The sequence below is a fragment of the Anabrus simplex genome, chromosome 1 (assembly GCF_040414725.1).
Source record: "Anabrus simplex isolate iqAnaSimp1 chromosome 1, ASM4041472v1, whole genome shotgun sequence".
Lineage (NCBI taxonomy): Eukaryota > Metazoa > Arthropoda > Insecta > Orthoptera > Tettigoniidae > Anabrus > Anabrus simplex.
Window position 1 is genome coordinate 311,118,744 of NC_090265.1, and position 13,055 is coordinate 311,131,798.

Consider the following 13,055-nt stretch of genomic DNA (forward strand, 5'->3'; position numbering starts at 1 on the left):
ACATTTTACTGGTTAAGCCAGAGTTTGAATTAACAGAGATTAGTGCAATTATATCCCCTTTCGGATTTTATCACGGAGGGAAGCGCGTATTTCAAAATCAATTAGAAGTGAGATATAATTAAGATATGACCTAGCAGGTCACGCGGTCTACAGGTAGCGAGCCTACCTCTCAGCTGGACGCCCAGGATTCGACATCCGGCCACATCAGGAATTTTTACCTGGATCTAAGGGCTGGTCCGAGGACCAATTATCCTGTGTGAGAACAAATGATGACCTATCTAACGACGATTAGATAGTGTCCCAAAGAATAATGGCCGAGAGTAGCCGTCACGCTGACCACGCGTCACCTCGTAATCTGCAGCTTTCTAAGTGAGCAACGGTCACTTGGTAGGCCAAAGTCCATCTGCGTTGTAGCGCTTTGGTGTTTGGATTTAATATGTGATTCAGTGGTAATTTAGTGGCAATGAAAACAATTGTCAGTTAAGCTACCCATACTGTACTGTTCTACTGCTGCCTACATACAGTATAAAGTGATTCAGGTATCGAAGTTTTCGAGCCTCACATTGTCTTCTTTAATCAGCGATATAACTGTAGAAGATATAAACCTGTGTGTGTTTTCTACAAGAAGCCAAGTCCTATGTATTCTGGATTATGTGGCAAAGCTTTAACTTGTAATATTAAGGCAGATACGAGTCCAGCAATAATTTCTCCGCTAGGATTAAGAACGCCCTGGACCGCCCCACTGTTTCTGGCAAAGCTTGGGGCTCAGTGCTGCCAATATAATACCCTCAAATTCGCTGCGCTGCGTATGCGTGGATTTCCTGCTTCGATCTTTTACGACCTTCACATCGTTTGTATAGAGGAAGCACAATTTACGTTTAATTGCATTAGTAACCAAGATAAGAGACTGTCTTACGGAAGAAATAATTTCCGGTTCCTCAGGTGAGCTCTCTTCTAAGACTTCAACAACCGCTTTGTATTAAGTTGCTATTTATAGAGTAACACCAGTCGGTGAATTAACAAACACGGCGCAGGTCGATATCACTTCATAGTTTAAACGAATTACTTTTCATTACGCTACTACGATACCCAGACGTCTCGTTCATCAATTTTTGTCAGCTTTTAAATCTGTAGTCAGTAATTGCACAATAGGTTTCAAATAATATAGTAAATTTATTGAAGGATTGAAACGGTCTAGGGAACAATTACGTTCATACATACATGTACACGATTCAAGCAGTTATTGTAAATTGTTCGAATGGCAGATTCATACATGTACAAAGTTTTAAATTGTCTAGGTTACAATGGTTGCATTTTCAAGGGGTGTTTGTCAATAATTGCTATAATGGGAAAGGAAATGTATAGTTTCAACTGATCGTCCACTTCAGTCCAACAATTATATCGAATTTTATTCACTACTACTACTACTACTAAACGTTTTCGTTCCTCCCCTGAAGGGGGAGGCGGGCCTCCTAGACGGTGACGCCGTCTCTCAGGACGGGAGATTTGTTATGGTGAAGGAGATGTGCGGAGGAGGTGAGGGGGTGGGCGGCCGTGGCCTATAGTACGAACTGTCCCGGCATTCGCCTTAGTGCAGGAGAATGGCAAACCACGGAAATCCATTCTCAGGACAGCCGACGGGTGGGGCCAGGCGGAAGTCCGGCACTGTGCCCCAGACCCGTCTCCCGAACGCAGAGGCGTAGAGCCCCGGTAGAGCCGTGGCCAACTTTCCTCTGTTCGGTTGGCCGGTCAGAATACAGAGCATATGGGACAACAACCCACTCTGCATCTACCGACCATTTGATTCATATCTCCATCTAAAATCTAACAATTTATGTTGTTGTTTATATTGGTATACTTATAATAAAACAGACGTGATAAACGCTAAAGGAAAAAAAGAATAAGAAGAGTATAAAATAGAAATAAATAAGTCGGAATATCAGGGAAAGGGTTTTCAAGTTGTCTAATTTAGTGGACCTGCTGTCAGTGGAGGGAAGGAATGGGCTAAATATTATGTCTCGGACTACGTTACATAGATGCAGAAAGTAGTGGACGGACTGTCCCGATAGCGCTACAAAACTTACATCTCGTTTGGAGCGAAAAATTTGAAAGGACCATGAAGATGGTGATGACGGTTATTGCGATTATAATAATTATTAGCATTATTATTTATCTTTTTATTACTGACTAGCAATTACCCGCGGCTTCGCTCGCGTTGATTTCGTAATTTGATAAAAGTAATCGTTCCACGATACTGTACTAGGACATTGTTTGAAAATCCCAAAAGTATATAAATTCGACAAAAGCTTGAGATTCATTTACCCCAGAAACTCTTTGTAAACAACGTTTTTTGGTATTGTCTTTTGGAAGCTAAGATGACCGTGCGACATAGAACTGTACAAGTGAGAAACAAGGCTTCTCTCAAGTCGAATAAAAACAACACATGTTTATTTTTAAAGGAGATTCCAAATACCTACTTCCACGTTTGTAACTTCTTCATTTTCTTGAAATATAAGTATCTCCATAAGCAGAATACAACTCCTTTATCAGTCCTTCCCCCGCCCCCACCCACAACTAAATGAATTTTCCGAAAACAAAAAATGCATGTATCTTTATTTTTAGACAAAAGACAAAGACAAAGTCACCTCCGTACAGGCCATGAATGCCCTTGGAGGAGTGGAAGGTAAAGGCTTCCACCATTGTTAACCGCGGCACATGACGAGGATTCGAACCCACGTCCTTCCGGGCGAAGCGAGGCCAGGCAGTCCCTCTTTATTTTTAGAGGAGATTCCAAATAATGATTTTTAGATCTATAGCATCTCCAGTTTTCGGGATATAACGATCTTCATAAAAATTATTCAACTCTCTTTTCACTTTCTCACCCCCGTCAAGTGCCTTTTCCGAAAACAAAAATTAAAAAATACGTGTTCCTGTATTTTTAAAGGACTTTCCAAATACCAAGTGTCATTTCTGTAACATGTTAACTTTTGACATATACTGTAGATATGCCGGTACTCATTAAAAAAATCACCCGCCTTTTCAATTAGTTTTAGCCCCTTAAGTGGATTTTCAAAAAAAAGGCAAAAATACGTGTTTATTTGTTTAAAAATGACTTACACGTCTGTAACATCTTCAGTTTTTGAGATATAAGTATCCTCATACAAATAATTTAACTTGTTCTCCACTTCTTTCCAATCTCTTCCCCCTTAAGCTGACTTTCTGTAAACAAAAAGTAAGTGCTTCTTTATTTTTTAAGGACATTCAAAATACCTTGGAGCTGCTTAGCAGAGGCGGTAAAGCCGTGCTTGGTTGGCCCGGAAGGACGTCGTAAAATTTAAGAAATGAGATTTCCACTTCCGGAGGTGCACATGGCTCTGAGGTTCACTCAGCCTGCAGCAAAAATGAGTAACAGGTTAATTCCTGTGGGCAAAGGCGGCCGGGCGTAGAGATGACCACTCTACCCATCAAGTACCGAGCTTACGGATAGTGGAAGCCTTAACCTTCCACTCCTCCAAGGGCCTTCATGGCCTGTACGGAGATGACTTTGCTTTCTTTTATTCAAAATACCAACTTTCACGTCTGTAACATCTTTAGTTTTTGAGATATAAGTATCCTCTTAAAAAGAATTCAACTCCTTCTTTACTTATTTTCATACATACAAGCCCCCCCCCCACGAAGTCGACTTTCCGAAAACAAAGAAATATATGTTTCTTTATTTTTAGAGGAGTTCCCAAATGCCATTTTACACGTCTGTAACATCTTTAGATTTTATAAATTTAAGTATCCTTATACAAATAATTCAGCTAATATTTCAATTATTTAAACCCCTTAATTGGAACTTTTGAAAACAAAAGAAGACGTGTTTATTCTTAAAGGAGATTCTAAATACCAATTTTCTCGTCTGTAACATCTTTAGTTTTTGAGATATAAGTATCTTCGTGAAAATAATTCACCTTCTTTTTCACCCAACCCCTATTGTTTTTCCTCCAACCTCCCCCCCCCCCCAAATGCTTGTTTCTCTATTTTTTAAATGAGATCCCTAATACCAGTTTTCACATCTGTAACCTTCAGTTTTTGAGACATAAGTATCCGCATAAAAAGAATTCAATATTTTTTCAATTCCTTTCACCCTTTAAGTGAATTTTCCGAAAACAAAGAAACACGTTTCTCTTTATTTATAAAGGAGCTTCCAAATATCAATTATCAAGAATATCACATCTTTAGTGTGTAAGATATATGTGTCCACAAAAAAGGAATTCAGCTTCTTTTCAAACCCCCTACCCAAAGATGAGTTCCCCCCAAAATGCAAGTTTCTTTATTTTTAAGGGAGATTCCAAATACCTATTTCCACGTCTGTGGCAACTTAAGTTTGTATTAGATATAAGTATCGTCATACAAATAATTCAATTATTTTTTTAGTTCTTCCACCTCCCTTAATTAGATTTTCCGAAATCAAAGGAATACGTATTCGTTTCCTTTCAAATGAGGTTCCAAATACCAATTTTCACGTCTGCAACATCTTTAGTTTTTGAGATATAAGTGTCCTCATACAAATAATTCAACTAATTTTTCAATTATTTCAGCCTCTTATTTTAAGCGGATTTTCCGAAAACAAAAAATACGTCTAATTTTAAAGGAGATTCCAGATACCACTATTGATGTCTGTAACTTCCTCAGTTTTCGATACATCGGTATCCTAATAAAATTAATTCAACCCCCCTTTTCATTTATTTTGAACCCTCCCCTCAACTAGTTTTTCCGAAAACAGAAAATGTTTCTTTATTTTTAAAAGAGATTAAAATACCAATTTTCACTTCTGTTACGTGTTAAGTTTTTGGAATATACAGTAGAAATGCTCATTTTAAAAATTCACCCCCTTTTTAGTTTCCATTAAGTGGATTTTCCGAAAACAAATTGTCTATGTTTCTTTACTTTTACAGGAGATTCTAAATGTAACATTTTACATTTCTGAGATATAATATAGGTATATTTTTTTCAAAAAATTCATCCCCTTTGTCACTCATATTCACCCCCATTAATTGGATTTTCCAAGAGAAAATACGTTTCTTTATTTTTAAAGGATATTTCAAAAATCAATTCTCATGTCTGTAACATGTTTAGTTTTTGAGAAATGACTATCTTCATAAAAGTTATTCAAAACCTTTTCCAACCTTTTTCTCCCATCGTCATGGGATTTTTCGAAAAATACGTGTTTCTTGACTTTTAAAGGAGATTCCAAATACCAATTTTTACGTCCGTAAAATTTTAAGTTTTTGAAATATAGATGTACTCATTTAAATAATTCACCCCCATTTTCACCCTTTAGCGACGAAATATCTAAAAATCCTCCCTTAGTGAGCACCTACACTCTAGTATAAATGTATCCCCAAAATTTCATTTCTTTATCTCAGATAGTTTTGGCTCGGCGATGTTGAATCAGTCAGTCAGTCAGTCAGTCAAGTTCTTTTAAAAATATAGATATTTTCTCCAATGGAGGAAATATTTTTCTTAAATCGAATAATTAAATTACATGCTCCAAGAATTTTCGGCTATCATGTCACGCATTACATGATATGCATCAATCTCTTCCCAACATACCTTCATTTGAACCCGAAACGTTATATCATTGGTAGTACTGGGAGGTCAAGACGATATATTATATATTTCCTTCTTTTCGGTGAAAATAACATCAAACCAAATGCTTAAACGATGAGTTAGACATGAAATCAAACATCGAGGCTTTCCTTTAGACAGTCGAATTATAATGATGACATTTAGATACGGATTTTTGTTTAGAAGTGACCTACATTTCTACACTAGTGCCTTAAGGTTATGTTTTTTACGCAACGACGCCATCTCCGTACAGGTCATGAAGGCCCTGGGAGGGGTAGAAGGTGAAGGCTTCCACTCTCCGTATCCTCGGCGCTTGGTGCGGTAGAGTGGTTAGCTGTACGCTTGGACACCTTTGCCCCCAGGAATTAACCTGGTACTCATTTTTGGTGTAGGATGAATGAATCTCAAGGCCATATGCACCTCCGGAAGTGGAAACGTCGTTTTTTAACGGGGAGTTGAATCCACGTCCTTCTGGGCGAACCGAGCACACCTTTACCGCCTGGGCCAGGAGTACCTAAAGTGAGTGATTCGAGGGATGGATCCATCGTACAGAAGACTAAGTTCGAGAAGAACTCCTCAGCGAATCCTTAGCGGTCCACTGAGGGTTTCGTATCCGCAACGCGTTCTTTTCACCATGGTATGAAATGAAATACTGTGATAAAATGGTAAGTGAAAGTGAAAGATCACTTTTCGTGGCTGTTGCGGAAATTAGTATTCTAGTATTCTTCTATTTGCCATGAAACTGCTACTTGCATCTATCGTACCCGATACATCCTTAGGAATGTCATTCAAAATCTTCAGCAATGTTAATCTATGAGAGGGGCAACCTGTATGAACACGATAGCCATGGCATGACTATATTAGCGTTTGTTATTCGAATTCAAATGAACTGTCCCATTGTGCTAACACAGACAATAATCGATGTCGTCCAGTTCCTTGTTGAGCAACTATTCCTCATCAGATGAATAACAATCATTATAAAATTTGCTATGACAACATTTCTGTATTAGCAACCAAAATGACTATCTAACGATTTCGTGTGATCATCAGAAACGAAAAATCTTCCCCTTTATCTGTTTAACCTCCACGGTCGGTTTTTCCCTCGGACTCAGCGAGGGATCCCGCCTCTACCACCTCAAGGGCAGTGTCCTCTGGAGTTTCAGACCCTGGGTCAGGGATAAAACTGGGGAGGATGACCAGTACATCGCCCAGGCGGCCTCACCTGTTATTCTGAACAGGGACCTTGCGGGGGGATGGGAAGATTGGAAGGGATAGACAAGGAAGAGGGAAGGAAGCGACCGTGGACTTAAGTTAGGTACCATCTTGGCATTTACCTGGAGGAGAAGTGAGAAACCACGGAAAACCACTTCCAGGATGGCTGAGGTGGGAATCGTACCCTCCTCTCTCAGATGACCTACCGAGGATGAGTGGACCCCGTTCCAGCCCTCGTATTCGTGGCAGAGCCGGAAATCGAACCCGGGCCTCCGAGGGTGGCAGCTAATCACACTAACCACTACACCACAGAATCGGACAACGAAAAAACTACTACAGAAAATTTCATATACTTCACCGAGATGATCTATGAGAGAAACTTAGCAGAAGTCGCAAACTCACATTAAAGTTGGACAATGTCCTCCTTAGTAACAGGGCTTTGGAAAATATCAAAGCATTCAGAATGACCGCACAGAGATTCCAGTGTTTAATAATCCCTTTACAGAACAACATTTAGACACATGTCTTGCAGCGTTCAGTCTATAAGAAGAAAAAAACATGCCGCAACAGTGCAGAAGGGCCATGGCGTACCAAGCAACCGCTACTGAGCCCGAAGGCCTGCAGATAATGAGGTGCCCTGTGGTCAGCACAACGAATCCTCTCGGCCGTTATTCTTGGCCTTCTAGACCGGGTGCGCCAGCTCACCGTCAGATTGCTCCTCAATTGTAGTCACGTAGGCTAAGTGGACCTCGAATCAGCTATCAGGCCTAGGCAAAAACCCTTGACCGGGCTGGGAATCAAATCCGGGGTCTCCCGGTAAGAGGCAGGCAAGCTACCCCTACACCGCGGAGCCGGCTTCAGTCTGCAAGCCCCGTGAAATGACGAAGCCGCTCCCTAAATCTCCACTTGCAAATCACTCTGTGGCTCGTTTAGTTCCACGCCTCTGTATTGAACCCATGACCTTTGTGTCCCAAGAAATTTGAGTCTTAAAGTTACCACATGAGGCCCCATATTAATCGTCATGAGAAGCTTGAACATAAATTTATCTCGCAGAGGTGGCACGAGGTAAGAAGTTTGCCAATTTCTTTCTCACGCTATGAGATGTGATGTCACTCGCACGTGTCGAAGGTGGATGGATACAGAATAAAGTGTTGATTAAATAAATATATTTACGAAAAGGAATTAGCAGTGAACCTAATGTAATGAGTGTACTGTAATTATCTGTGAGGGAATTGGACTTAAGTAATACAGATTTGAGATTGGTAAGCAGTTACCGAGAATATCTCGTGAAAGACACGCGTGTCAATTCAACCCACGCCAGTCGTCAGAATATAGTGCCTATCAATCGAGGTCAATTAAACAGTTAATTTGGTACGAGATAATTTGAAATGTTCATGAACAATGTCATTAGCAATTTAGCAAGTACTTGGTTACAGTAAAAAAAACTGCTTTAAATACATTTCCACAAGGTCGGAAAATGTACCCAAAATTTCTTGGCGGCAAGGAAAATTGTCTAAGAGAGGCGATGGAAAACTCTAAATAAAGGGATGCGCCATCGTGAAATCACCCTGCATTGAATCATTAGAGCTCGTGAGAAAAGGTCATACTGTTGAGTAAAATTGATCGGCGAGTAATAGACTAAGTCCAGCAGAAACTTAGATTTTGGCCGATGTGGCTGGGGTATTGTCTCCAAGTGGAGATAGTTTTTGTTCATTAGAGTGTCAATCATATGCAAAGACGCTGATGTCAATGCGGAAGTAGTATTAGTGAAATTCAAATAATATTGTGTTGGTGAAGAAGAAGAAGATATCCGTGTGCGATCGACAGTATTCGTGTTCGGTCCGCGAAATTATCGAGTGAAGTGTATTTCTTTTTTGTGCCTTTATTTCATGAAAGAAATATGAATAAAATAAAATAAAATGTGAAGCCAGAAGTATTGAAATGGGTAAATAAAATAAAACCGGAAGGTTGCTGGTGAGCTAATGCGACGTGCAGTTAAGCTAGGCGAAATGCCACAATCACCGCCTATGTATCTGTTTTATGATATCATACTTCTGTTTTGTAATGGATATTTATGACGCAGTTTGGTCACCCATTTGTTTCGTGAAATGTCAGAAAATATGACGAAAGGTCATTTGTTTTTCATGCTTGGATAATATTTATAAATTATTACGAGTGCAGTGTATGTATTGCAAATAGTCAAATTTGAGGGTTATGAAACGATATAACGTCCAAAGTAGATCGTCATTTCCGTGAGCTTATTTCCTGTATTTGTGGTGTCAAGTTAAGATTTATTATCTGACGTAAAAATTTTGTTTGAATTATGACGGAATTGGTGCAATAAATCCGTGGTTACCCATTTTCAATTGGGTGTAGGCACGCTGTCGTGTTGAGCAATGTAGGTCGGTGAATATCTGTCACGAAGGGACTGCTATTTCTATGTCCGTTTAAACTGTGTCTGACTGACAATAAATAACAGTAAAATTTGTCAGTCTTTTTTTTTAATCCAGTTCAGAAATACGACGTCACGTTATGCGAAGATGTTTCATTATTAGAGTATTGTGTATGGATTCTAAGGATTATTATTCCATTATTTTTGTTATTGAGATTTGTCATGTTTGAGGCAAGAGGTTTAAGTCTTGTTAGATGTGTGTTGAGGTAGGATTTTTGTGAATCAGGTGATTGGAAACCTGTAATTATGCCGAGATACTCTGTGTGAATCCGAGAAAGATATTTGTGTAATGTTTGAGATGGAAATCATGAGGGGAACGAGAGAACTGTACGTTTGTGACGTTTAATTATTGAATGACATCTTAAAGTAAATCTCTGTGCATAATCTGTTTGGGCCAGAAATATCGTATTTGTAAATTTTATTAGCGAAATCGTAGGTTTCATTATTTTGAGACCAGTTAAACGTGACTTATAACAGGTGTCTTCAGTCAAAACTATGACAGCGGAGGGTAGATTGTTCCGCTAGACCAGCTGATCGGGGAGTTCGCCGCTGGGGGAAGTAACGGTATCTGTGCTGTCTTTTACGTGTTGAAAATTAGATTGTATTCTTTAGAACGGAGTTCGTAATTTTGCAAGAAAGTAATTGAAATTTTAATCCATGTGTAACGCGTATGTTATTAGATGGCATTTTATAATATTAACTTGTTTAACCGAGATCTGAACGTATATTGAAATCACGGAAGTTACACTATAATGAGCGAATTTACCCATTTTCAGGGTGTCCAAAATAGTGTGTTGTAGTAGTTATTGATTTATTTTTGAGGGCTGCACAAAGCCTTATGTAAATGTCATGATGGGATGTGATATAGTATTTGGCTTACATTTTGCATCGAGTTACTTATGCAGAGTTTTAGTACTTAATAATTAGGGTAATCAAAGTGTTAATAATTGCTAGTGTCAGATTAAACTTATGGTGTGACGTCATGAAACAAGATATAATACTAGAAATATATGTAAATTTTTCTAGCTGCACGATATCAAGCGACGATAAACATTATAAAATATAATTACGTCAGATGAGTAGGGACTTGTTAAAGAAACCATTCGTCCGCGCGAAGATAGAATTTGTTGTTAATTAGGATTTATAAAATCATTTCGAGTTATTTCAATTATTAAACAGTGGAAACCGTATTTGTGAAATAACTTAAAGCCAAGTGATTAACTTGAAATTGTATTCTGGAAATCTTAGTTTATTTTGCTGGGAAAGTTCAATTATTAACGTAACGCTTAAGGGGACATGTCCGAATGTAATGGATTTTACTGCTGCAAAGTATTGTGAGCATTGTTGTTGTTGTATTGTATGACTTTGATTAATTGAGCATTAATGTGCTGGGATTAGTAAAGTGGAAATCTTGGTTATCAACCGATGTAACTTAATTGTGTTTAGCCTTCAGCTTAGAAACTTGGATGGTGTTCGGGTTATCAACCTCAGTGACTTAGATTAACACGTTGGCTGCCAGAGCGGTACATTGTACCGCTGAGTGAGTGTCTCACGAGGCCACGGCGGTACAAAGTACCGCTGACAGGTTTTGCTATTTGACTTTCCCTGCCGGGCCGGCGGACCGCTGAGTCGTTGAATTCGCTATGCTAGCGTACCGCTATGGCCTCGGAGCAAATCCTGGCGTGCTTGGTTTCCAAAATATAGTCTTTATTTTTTTATTAATCCAACCTCCTTTTATTGGCAATATTTGAGTATTTGTCCAATCAGTTTAGCCATGCGCTTAGGTATGCCGAGTTAGCTAACTCGCAAGCTCAAGAATTTGAAGATCGTGGGCGTGAATACTACTGTCGGGAAACCTGGTTATGGATTTCTGTGATTTCCCATTTTCACCCCAAGCTTATGCTTACCTAATCAATAGGCCACAGTGATTCCTTCCAAATTGTTGCACCCATACCTGAGCTGATTTCTACGGTTATCGCAATAAATATAGCGTAAAAATGAGCGTATTTGTATTTTCTAAATTGACAACATTCATTGACAACATAGCAAAATTTTACATTACCGTTGAGCATTTGGCAAGGAGTAAATAGGAAATAAAATTTATTTAATATCCTTCAAATTTAATTTGGTGAAGAGTTTTTTGTGTTGCAAAATGTAATAGACCAGTTTGACATGGACACTACTTACCAGAGATCTCATACTGAAGGGCTAGCGTCATTATCTTCCGAAAACGGTTTCATTTTTATAACTAACCTCTCCGTTCACTGGTAAAATAACTTAGAAATATCTCGCAAGTATTTCACACACACCGTACTGTAAAAGAATGAGTGCCTTGCGATTGTAGTCCTAAGCGCTAGTAAAGAAATCGTGGCACGCTCTGTTATCTACAATGTGTACTATCAAGCGATGCAAGCTTCTGGTACCGCTAGACTGTACCGCTCTGGCCGTCTAGGCAAAACCATGCAGTGAACTTTTCTGTGGGGCCACGGCGGTACCTCGGGGTGCTGAGAATTTTTATTGTATTTCGTACGTACATTGAACACTGAAGTGAAATATCACTTCGAATTTTGCTTTACTACTTATTTACTACATGCATAGTAGAAAAAAATGCTTTGGCCACCGGGACATTTCCTGCTATGTGTCCTGGCAGTCAACGTGTTAAGGCCATATGCCATTATAGCATCATTTTCCTTGCGGTCATCATCCATAATGAATTTAAAGTAAATTAGGAGGATAGATGTCGGTCCATGACATAGTCGCAGGTCACATCGATTCAATTAAGTGTCCATGCCGTACAACCACTATATGGCACATACCGATTGGACTGCCTTAATTATACCAAGAGTCCAGAGTTCGTATTACGAGGGCTGGACCATCACGAATCATTATGATGGTACATGTTGACTCACATGGAAGCCTTACTTAAGGATTTCCAGACTTTCCTTTCTTCACTCTTAATTTGTGACAATGGTTTCTAGTAAGGATGTCCATTAGGCGGTTAAGTCAGAGTTTCTCAAACCAGTATACCTCTCCTCTGCGTTGTAATTAGTATTGCGTTGACGGGACAAGATGAGTTCGAATTATAATGTTTTTAAATAAACCACAAATTTTCTAGAGTTGATCTTTCATTTAAGTAGATAGATTAAGATACTGAAACCCACCTTTTACTTCAGCAAGTGACGAAGAACCCGTTAACGGCCCAAGAGACAGACCTCATGCAAATTTCTGATAGGTAAGGAAGGTAGGTATCCTTTATGGACCCCCAACGGTTCAGTATATCACTGAAAAATCAGTATAACGATCATCGTGTAGGACTTCCTCTGCTGCTCTTATCTCTCAGTCTTGTTCATTAATCTTCTGGGTAGCCTATTATATTCCATTCACTTCACACAATCACATCACGGAAACCGGTTCACCGCTTCATACGTATAACCGGATCCTCCGTTTTCATTCGTAAATTATCCCCTACCTTCTCGTTACGAAAACCACCCCCTCCCCACCCACCTCTTATTGTTTCCGTCTGCTTGTACCAGAAAATATTTTCACTACGTTCATGATTGTTAGTTACAACTTATGAATAAGGCAGCCTTAGTCCACCCAAGTTTCACTCCCGCACAGCAAAGTCTGTCCGTCAACAGATCGATGTAAATATAATTTAGTCAGAGAGCTCACTTCTTACTTAAATGTTACCGTTGATCGCAACTAGAAGCTCACTGCATTATCTTTGTTACACATTGATTCTGTTTCATTGGGAAAATGCAGGTCCTAAGTATTCGAA